Source organism: Zootoca vivipara, chromosome 4, assembly GCF_965207765.1.
Source record: "Zootoca vivipara chromosome 4, rZooViv2.hap1.1, whole genome shotgun sequence".
In the NCBI taxonomy this organism is placed as follows: Eukaryota; Metazoa; Chordata; class Lepidosauria; order Squamata; family Lacertidae; genus Zootoca; species Zootoca vivipara.
In genome coordinates, this window is record NC_142587.1 from 3,153,987 (window position 1) to 3,164,776 (window position 10,790).

The window sequence follows — 10,790 nt, forward strand, 5'->3', positions numbered from 1 at the left end:
TGATATGCTACACATTTACTATTGGAAAAACACGTAAATTTAATAGGCTGTATAATAACAATTGTTTTGTTTACTAAATAACTCCTTCTCAAAATTAAATACAGTTTCTCATAATGTCAAAATCAACATCATGACATAACATATTAAAATGTAGCCAAGTCCAGTATGTACAGAATGCAATTCCTATTTTGTTAGTCCTGTAGTATATTCATTTCTTCATCTTCTCTTGTACTGTATATTTCTATCTGACAGAGAGTACCATGGAATAGTCTTCTAAGTGTCTAATGATAAGGTTGGTAGACATAAGAAACTGGCACTGGTAGATGCTGGCACAGGGAGACAAGACAAGGATTCCTGGATATTCCCCTGTTTCGCCCCAAGTGGCTTCATCACCTGTGCATAGTTCTAAATCATATAAACATAGACACTTTGTAATATCTTAGCTGTACAAATTTCAAAGAAACATACAAGGATATAACAAATGTACATACCATTACTGTATATAACGGCTACATGCAACTTATTCATAATAGATTTGCAGTTGTAGTAAACCTGTAAGCCTGAGTACTATATAAGGGGGCAACACTAGGTAAGGCAACAGGTGCAAATAATTCATGTTAATTCACAGCCATCCTGGGAGAATCCTGGTCCTGGACTTTTGAACATCTGATAAACTTAGTTGTTGATGCCAATTAATAGATATACTTTTACTATGATATGCTGCACATTTACTATTAGCAAATGTTAGTTTTGAAATAACATCAGATAATTTATCTATTTTTATCTTCATTTTATTCAATGTATTCCAGTTACTTTCAACACACTTGATCCATGCTCTACATTCCTTTCTTAGGAATAATTCTTTAAGAAGTAATCTGAAACAATTGTATTTTCCTTCTTTCAGCTACCAAAATGAAAAGGTGGGTTGTTTTATTTTGGTTTTTTCCTTTCAACATTTTTTTTGTGCTATCATGCTTCTGAATTAAGGAAACAATTAAGCCAACAGTTGAAACAGCATTTTCCCAATCACACTCTGCTGCTCGTTCACACTTCTTCCATCCACATCTTTCTTCACTGGGCTAGGAAAAAGGGACAAGGAAGACCATGGGCTTTGCTGAACAATTGCAGGTAGTATCCTCCCTCATATCCTCTGGACTGATGTAGCAGACATCCAGCTGGAACCAACTTAGGGCCTTAGGGCTTGGATGCTCTGAAAGATTTATGGAGAGACCATGTCACTGACTAAGACTAGGCTTAAACATATTGCTTAATGGAAATACGTGGAAGCAAGCTGTAAACGTCTAAAGAGCACTTCACACCGAGCAAATCTGAGTTTGCTACTGAATAGCACATTCAATGGGGAGCTAAAACCAATATTAGCTCCCTGACAAGAGTTTCTGTATGATGCATTTGATTTGCAACATTATTTTATTTTATTTTTGCATTTACATTTAAAGCATCTTAGGTGATAACTTAAAATGTAACGTGTGCAATGGCCCTTTTATATTCTGCTAACAATTAATAACCATGCTGCTTTTTTAAACTATAGGCAACATGACATTTTCTTATCTGTGGCAGATAACTCAGCTCTTTTAATTAGGAGACAGAAAGTTGCAACTGTGGCTGTTTGGCAGGTCTCTCTTCTTTTTCAAGCCAGGCTGCTGTTATTGAAGCCATTGTTTAATGATCATATAAGCAGAAAACAATTATCTAGTTATTTTCTTCTAATTTGAAAGCCTTATTACATGATCTGAAACCCAAAGGTAATTGCTTTTGAACTACTTGGTAACTTCAAATATAATTACTAAGTAATTTGCAAAATATGTGATTACTCAAAAGGCCATATGTTCTCTTATTTTATGCACCACTAAATGGATAAGGGTGCCTCAAAACTTTCTCCAAATATTTCAGACAGTTGCAGGCACTACCTACATGCATTCATTCATAACAGCATTTATACGTTCTCCAGTAATCAATTTCTCATACTGGCTTACAAAGATAATCAACTATTAAATGAAAATCTGCTGCACCTGACTTGGCAGAGGCACCCAGACATCACTGCCATTATCAGGTATAGGAAAAGGAGGAGGAGGATTGAACACAATTATAATTATTATTATTTATATCAGCCTTCATCCGAGGATCACAAGACAGTTTACAATATAAAAACACAAAAATACACACCATAGCATCAAACAAAAGCAATACCCACCCTATACAGTTTAAGAGACCCTAGATCAGGCATCCCCAAACTCTGGCCCTCCAGATGTTTTGGCCTACGACTCCCATGATCCCTAGCTAGCAGGACCAGTGGTCAGGGATGATGGGATTTGTAGTCCAAAACATCTGGAGGGCCAAAGTTTGGGGATGCCTGCCCTAGATTAATTGGCCAAAGGCCTGGGAGAAGAGGAATGCAAAGAAATTTAATTCCACCCATCCCCTCCTATAGCCCTGCCTCTGTTTTAGGGTTGCATAACATGTGACCAAGCATGTCAAATATAGCCCTCCGTACATATATGTTGGCCCACCGTGGATAAGATAGAGTTCCTGTTTTTGCTGCCTTCGTAGGATTGCAAAAGTGTCGCCAAGCATCTGCCATTGGTGGCTTGTGGGCTGCACTCAGCTTGATGCGTTGCAAGTTTCCTTTGTTCCACAGACCCAAAGCTTGTCACTCGTCCTTTTCCTGCCTGAAGTGTTCAACTTCCTACACACCCTCTACAAAATAAAAGACACAACCCCCCCCCACCAGCAAAAAACAATCCATTTATTTCTGAGGGAAGAGCAGAAGACTTTACACCAGGGGTCAGCAGCAACCTTTTTCAGCCGTGGGCCAGTCCACCGTCCCTCAGACCATGTGGTGGGCCAGACTATATTTTGAAAAAATATATATGAATGAATTCCTATCCCCCACAAATAACCCAGAGATGCATCTTAAATAAAAGGACACATTCTACTCATGTAAAAAGATGCCAATTCCCGGACCGTCTGCAGGCTGGATGAGAAGGTGATTGGGTCGCATCCGGCCCCCAGGCCTTAGGTTGCCTACCCCTGCTTTACACCCACCCCCCTCTGTTGTGACGTGGGGTTTGTGATTTCAGCTCTCTTGACATAATATGCTGGAGACAGTTCTCTAGTAACACTTCTTTATTAAAGCAAACAAAACTGAGGTCTGAGGAGAGCAAAGCTACATTTATAGCTATAAAGGGATACATTTTGGAGAGAACAATACCCGGCAATCACAGTGCTGCCTTTTGGAGGAAACCAATAAGACAGAGGATCCAAATACAGCAGCTTAAATGAACCAACAGTAGCTGTACCTTCAGGAACCAAAAGGCAGTTACTTTACCCTAATGCAAATACAGACAATAGTAATACAGATATAAAATCCTTTGACTCAATGCGCAACACCCTCCATCTCACAGTTCCCTAGGAAATCTTGCTATGGGGGAATAAAGTAAGAAATTCCAGGTGAGCTTCCCAGTGCTGAATGTGCTATTTCCTTTGCAAACCCAGCACAACTGATTATATGGAGATATATGGCATGTATTTCACCTTCTTTGTGTTTGTCTCTTCCTCTGCCCAAAGTGAGACCTTACTTCTTTTGGGGGGCATATAGGGCACTTTCTCTCCATCCCCTGTCACCCTGCAATACTCACTATATCAGGGTGCAGCATACGGTGGAAGGGAAGGGGTACAGCACTGCTCCCAGCAAAGTTTGGTGCCTCTTCTTGACATTTTTCACCTCAGCTAGTCATTAGAAGAATTTGTCATTAAGAACTGGTACCGGAGTTTGCATATTTCCTCCTCCTTCCCTATCCATTTTCCTTTTGTGTCATGCCTGAGGAAGGGAATGTCTTTTTGTTTGTGAACTGGAGACTACACTTAAAACTAGTTTTGGCTGAAAGTGGGGTTAAAAAATAAGTAAGTAAGTAAGTAAGTAAATGTCATGTAAATAACAACAAAGACAACTTTCTAGCCCATCTTCATTGATTAATGCTTCATTGATGAATCCTAGACAAATAGCACCGACACATCCTTAGAACTCCTTCCCAGTTGAACTGTCATGAGTGGCTCCACTTCTGAGGTTTCGGTGGGGAACCAGGCAGAAGGCCTTCTCGGCAGTGGCACCCTCCCTGTGGAACTTTCTCCCATCAGATGTCAGGGAGATAAATAACTACACCACTTTTAGAAAACATCTGAAGGCAACCAGCCAGATGGGCGGGGCATAAACAATTCAATTATTATTATTATAGGCTCATTGGTTTTAACTGGAGTTCCCTGAGCATTTTTGTCCCTCCCTAGAGTCACTACGTCTTATCGGGGCTTGTTTGCCTGCCAGGGATCATTACACACATGATGCAGATCTTTCAAAATTAGCCAGGACACTGCAGAGTCTCTCATCTCCCTAAAAGGAACCTTCTGCTATGGGAAAAGAAAAAATCCTGACACTAGTGACTCTTTTAAAGAACTGAATTATAATATTGTTCCAGAGCAAAAGGCCTAAAGCCTGCTTATACTTCCAAATGCGGAATTTCTTGAAAAATGAGGTATTATTGCTTGAGTGACCTTTTCTGTCCATCTATGGAGTCTTAAGCTGATGAATAATTTGAGCATGATTTCCCCTCTTAGACCTTGAAGGCATCATGATGACAAGAGCATGAGCTGAATTTGAATACTGACCATGCATCATCACCAAAAGCTTTAATTAAGTTCAGCTTGCTAAATCTTCAGTTTTGGCAATATTTAGAAAAGGGTGAAGGGTAAACTGTGGTTGGTCCCAAGAACATACACATTTATTTATTCTGATATACATAAAAATGTAAGGCTACCATTGTGGAGCCCCCCATATGTATCACAATGCAGGGGCACAAAAGAGGGGGCATGACTTCATCTGGGACATGCAAATTCCCCAATTCCCAGACCAAGAAACTGTCCACACACAGAGTTACCATTTCACTGGATTAAATTTAAGTTTATGGCTCTCACCCAGCCTACCACTGGATCCAGAGATTAATCAAGGCTATGTATGGCCCCACTTGAGTCAGATGTATCAGAGAAATGGCTTATCAGAGATAATACCTTGCTCAGGATGTTAAGAAACATTGGGGACAAAAATGGTGGGAGAGCAAGGCACAATTTTGTGGTGCTACTTTCAGGAAGTGGCCACACAGGCAAGAGTGGAACCACTGCTCAACAGTTTCCCCAACTCCCACCTCATAGAGTTGGTCCAGGAAGATCTCTGGTTGATGGTACTGAAAGCTGCTGAGAGACCCAGTATGAGTAACAGGGTGGCACTGCCCCAATCCTTCTCCTGATAAAGGTCATCCATCAAGGCAACCAAGGCCAATTCAGAGGCCAAACGAGGCCTGGACCCAGTCTAGGTCAAGATAATCCAGGTCCTCTGAAAGCATCTGCAGCTGGACTGGCAAAAGGGAGATGTTTGCGGCTGGGCAGCAGTTCTCCTAAGCATTGGAGTTCAAGGAGGGTTTTTCTAAGGTGTCTAGTGCCCCACCCTTGTGTAGAGATGCATTGGCCACATCCTGGGCCCGTTTTATCAACCTCCCACATGGTGGAGATGCATTGAAAGGACATGCGGTTGGCTGTACAGAGGTACAAGCAACTGGTCCACATCCCTAGGCCACATCAATTGAAACTGGTCCCATAAAATTGGAATAGATTAATAATCAAGTAAATTATGCCTCAGAAACCTCCTGCCCAATGTCACAGCATTGTTATTCATGTTATAGCATCACTGGTACTTAGGTCAGCAAGGGATGTAGGTAGTGCTGTGGTCTAAACCACTGAGCCTCTTGGGCTTGCCGATCGGAAGGTTGGCAGTTCGAATCTGTGTGATGGGGGGAGCTCCCATTGCTCTGTCCCAACCTTAGCAGTTCAAATGGATGCCAGTGCAAGTAGATAAATAGGTACTGCTGTGGCAGGAAGGTAAATGGTATTTCTGTGCGCTCTAGCACTTGTCACGGTGTCCCATTGCGCCAGAAGTGGCTTAGTCCTGCTGGCCATGACTCGGAAAACTGTCTGCAGACCCTTGCCCTGAAAGTGAGATGAGTGTCCCATAGTCGCCTTTGACTGGACTTAACTGCCCAACTAACCTTTTTACTTAGGTCAGCATGGAGGCAAGCAATTTTGCCCTTAAAATGTCTGACAGAATTGTTGCAGGAGGCTTCTAAGCATGCCACTGGGTGGATGTTAATAAGCCTCACACCACTTGGGAAATTATGTTGGAGGCTGTGATGGAGGCCTTCTTTTCAGCCCTGACTGCAATTTTATCAGCATGATTATGTGCTCTAGCATGTGTTTGGTCACCCTGACAGAGTCTTACACCAAGCTCTAGCCCAAGGGTCGGAAAACTAATGCCTGCAGGCCAGATCAGGCCCAATTGCCTTCAGGATCCAGCCCGCAGACTGTCGCTGGATCGGTGTGGGGGATTCTGTTCGTTTGGGCTGCGCCATTTGCCCCCCTGTGCCATTCCATCCCCCCCCACACACACACTATGGTGGCGCCTCCTCCCTCCCTCCTCCTGGCTTCTCCCCGCCCTGCCTAGAGGAGGAAGGGGGCTGGGCTGAGCTGGCTGAGCACCATTTTAAGCAGCCCCTCTCCAGAGCCAGCCCTTTCGCACTGCTCATTTTCCCTCCTCCGCCGCCACCGCCTCCTGGTGCTCCTGTGGGCCAGAGAGTGGAGCGGATGAGCTCGCTCTGCCTACCCATGAGAAGCGGCAGCGGCAGTGGTGGCGGCATCCCCTGAGAAAGTAAGCACAGCGGCTGGGGGAGGGGAGGAGGACTACTTGCCCCCCTTGCCTCATCTTTCAGCTCCCCCTCCCCCGGTGCTGCAGTCTGAGGAACAGTGGACCGGCCTCGGCTAAAGCAATTTGCCGACCCCTGCTCTAGCCATCACTAACCTCTTCTAGAGAAGCACAGTGCAGCAGCCCAAACTCTGCAGTGCTGTAATTCAGGTGGTGTTCGCTTCCAGCAGAGTCAAAGGTCCATCTCATCTAAGCTTGCTTGCTGTTTCCAACAGTCATCAGCCAGGTGCCACCCAGAACCTGACAGGCATCAGATGAATGCAAAAGTCAAGCTCAGTGTTCATCCCTAGGATATCATGCTGATGGAGAGATAAGTATTGCATGCAGCCATACTGTACACCGACATAAAAGCTCACCTCTGCCAGGATATAACTTTGCCTAGACAAAGAGAGACCACTAATATTCCTGACAGTAAGCACGTCTGAGGCGGTCTCTATCCCAGTGCATTGGTTTAACTAGAAATGCTCTTTGTAGGCTGGAACAAATAAATCAGTGAATACTAAAAGACATGTTTGCAATTGATAGTTTACAAATGTCTCTGGAGCACCATGCCCTCAGGCCTTACAGAAAATCTATTTCCAGGTGATTCGGAAGCAGCTTTCCTATTTCTTTTACCTGCAAAAATGTTTGCTAAACAAGAGTCACCTGTGATTGGCATTTTGCTAAAATCAAATATAAGAGTAACGTTAATTATGTCCACAGATGGTGAAACATTATGATTGTGTTATGGGAATATAAATGACAAGTTACTATTTCTTAATGCAGACCTTCTTTACCAACAACCCCAACAACTCTATAATGATTTGACCTGCACAGAATAATATGCTATGGTGACATTGATAATGAATCTATTTTTTCTTGATGCAAGGTTTCTTTTTAACAGCCAAACCATTTTTATATTTTTCCTTTATTTACTTTGTATCCATTAATGATGGGAAAAAATCTTTATCAGGAAGTAGTAGAAAAACATTGTCTGTTCATTATTTGGTCAGGGAATATATGTATCACAAGAGGAAAATATATAACTTCAAAGAACTGAAACAAATTCATTATTACTGGACATGGGCTTAAAAATCACCTCACACATTTTTTGAACCCCCTCCTCCCAAATGCCACCAGAATCTATTCTTGCAGCAGAAAATGCATATTTGCTGTTATATATAGGTATTCCAGATAGGTAGCAGGTTTGGAAATATGATATCCATCACTAGATTCATGATATAGATGTAGTTTGTGCAAATTTAAACCAAATACATGCAACAGTTCTTCAGAACTAAAAGGTAAAGGGGCCCCTGACCATCAGGTCCAGTCGTGTCCGACTCTGGGGTTGCGGCGCTCATCTCGCTCTATAGGCCGAGGGAGCCAGCATTTGTCCGCAGACAGCTTCCGGGTCATGTGGCCAGCATGGCAAAGCTGCTTCTGGCGAACCAGAGCAGCGCACGGAAACACTGTTTACCTTCCCGCCGGAGTGGTCCCTATTTATCTACTTGCACTTTGATGTGCTTTCGAACTGCTAGGTGGGCAGGAGCTGGGACCGAGCAACGGGAGCTCAAACCGCCGATCTTCTGATCAGCAAGCCCTAGACTCTGTGGTTTAACCCACAGCGCCACCTGGGTCCGTGGCCCAAATCTATCTTCGCATTCTCTGCACATCTGGCAAGATGTGATTTTCACAAGAAACCCATGGCACAGCTGCAGAGCAGCATAGAAAGCTCTATTGATGTGAGGGAATTCACTGGCAGGCAATATGATCAAAATGCAGGTCAAATGGAAGTGTAGAGGAGCCCTTAGTCTCAATGTGCACATTAGCCTGGGAGGTGTCATTTCATATCTGAATTCACAAAAATTGAATTCCACATGCATTCATGGTCTCAGGTACTCACTGGCACAGAACTTTCTTAATTTTTACCAGCTGGTGCAGAAAATGTCAGAAATGGAACAGGAGCAGAGTGGATAGGGATATCTGTGCACATTTGTCAGATCCAGTTGTATAGAGGCATTTAGTGTGTTCACAGCAAAGTAGATTCTCATTTTCTTTCATTTTTAAATAGCTAGGAGGAGGGGACCATCACCCTCTGAAACCCACCTGCCCTGGGCAACCATTCCTAAATTGAGCCTTGGAAGTTAATCTCTTCCTCATTTTCTGCATTGTATGAAGACATGAAGGTTTTATAGATCGATCCATCTAATTTTACCTAGATTTTGAGAGTGGTGCCTTGAAAATTACCACTTGTTGAGAGAGCAAATAAACTCTGTGGCAATGACTCTTACCCAAGAGAAGCTCCACACAATATGCAGAAGAAATAATGGGGAAGGCTTGCTGTTTAAAGCCTTTTGCTCAAACTAGTAATATCCCATCAAAGAAACAAGCTTGAATTGCACAGTTTATATTATGTGTGGCCTGGGGGCCATTCAGTTGTTTGTGCATCCAAAGTGAAGTGGCCAGCTTTTCTGAACCAATTGTTCCGTCTTATTTTCCTGGCAGATGCTATTCTCTCTTTATTTTATGGTTCATCTATTAATGTTCTATTCTGAGCTCATGTCTGCCTTTAATGTTCAATACAAAAGCTAATTGTTCTTTCAAGCTGCTTCTTTGTCTTCTTTTTTTAAAAAAGAAACCTTGATGTTTCATAAACTGAGCTGCAAATTAGGAGAAAGATAAATGATGCATATTTTAAGAACAGCAGTCCTCTTCATCTTCCAGCAACAAATGTGCAGCCTTTAAAGATAACATCCTTGATATTTGCACCTCTATTAATCTACAAGTTTCATCACCTTTGTACTTTTTTTTTAACTACAGGAAATATATAATGAACTTGCTCCTGTTCAAGTAAGCAACTTTGGCACTATGGTTAATGGATATATTGTAGGTCATGAAGACCCATTATGTAAGGACAGGAGAAAGAGGAACATGGAACTTGACCATGAATATACAAAGAGGAATAAGGAAAGATACACACGTAAGATCTGAGAAACTTTACCTACAAATCTTATGTTTTTGGTTTTTGGGTTTTTTTATTTAAAAAAAACACTGAACTTTTTTCCATGGAAGAAAAATGTATTTATTTTTTATAACTAGGTTCAAGGTCAAATGTATTTGTAAGTACAACACTTACAGCACAAGTCTATACTGTCTACAGTGAACTTGAATTTCATAGGGCTTTCTCCTAGGAAAGTGTATGCAGTGTAGCAGAAGTAGGAAACTTTTTCAGCTCGAGGGTACAGAATGATGCAGGTCTACCACCTCACCAAGAACTAAGTTTTATCAAGTTCCATGAAGAGAATTTGGCCTTAGCATCTCTACATGATTGTACAGAGTTCAAAGTTCCACAAGTGCAGCAGACTCGCTTCTGCAGATGTTTGTCCTATAGTGTGTGAAGGATGGTGGGGCTGAGTACAAAAACTCAATGGAGCTTCCAATACCGTGTTTCTCCAAAAATAAGACACCGTCTTATATTTATTTTTCCTCAAAAACACACACACTATGGCTTATTTTCAGGGGATGTCTTATTTTTTTTCCTCCTTCTCCTGCCGTGACCGGCATTGCTGCTGCACCTATTACTATGTCTTATTTTCGGGATATGGTTTATATTCCTTGAATGCTTGAAAATCCTGCTACGGCTTATTTTATGGCTACGTCTTATTTTTGGAGAAACAGGGTAACATGGGGGTCTTGAATGCCCAGCCAGGTCTGTTCAGCTCAAACAATAGTACAGTACAGTCATACCTCGGGTTACGAACCTGCGGGTTGCGTGTTTTTGGGTTTTGGACCACAACAAACCCGGAAGTGCTGGTACAGGTTACTTCAGGGTTTTGGTGCTTGTGCATGCGCAAAACCAGAAAATGATGTTACGTGCATGCGCAAAAGCACCAAATCAGGTCACACGTATGCGCAGAGGCAGCGCTTCAGGCTGCGAACACTGTGGGTTGTAAACGTGCCTCCCGCCTGGATCACGTTCACAACCCAAGGT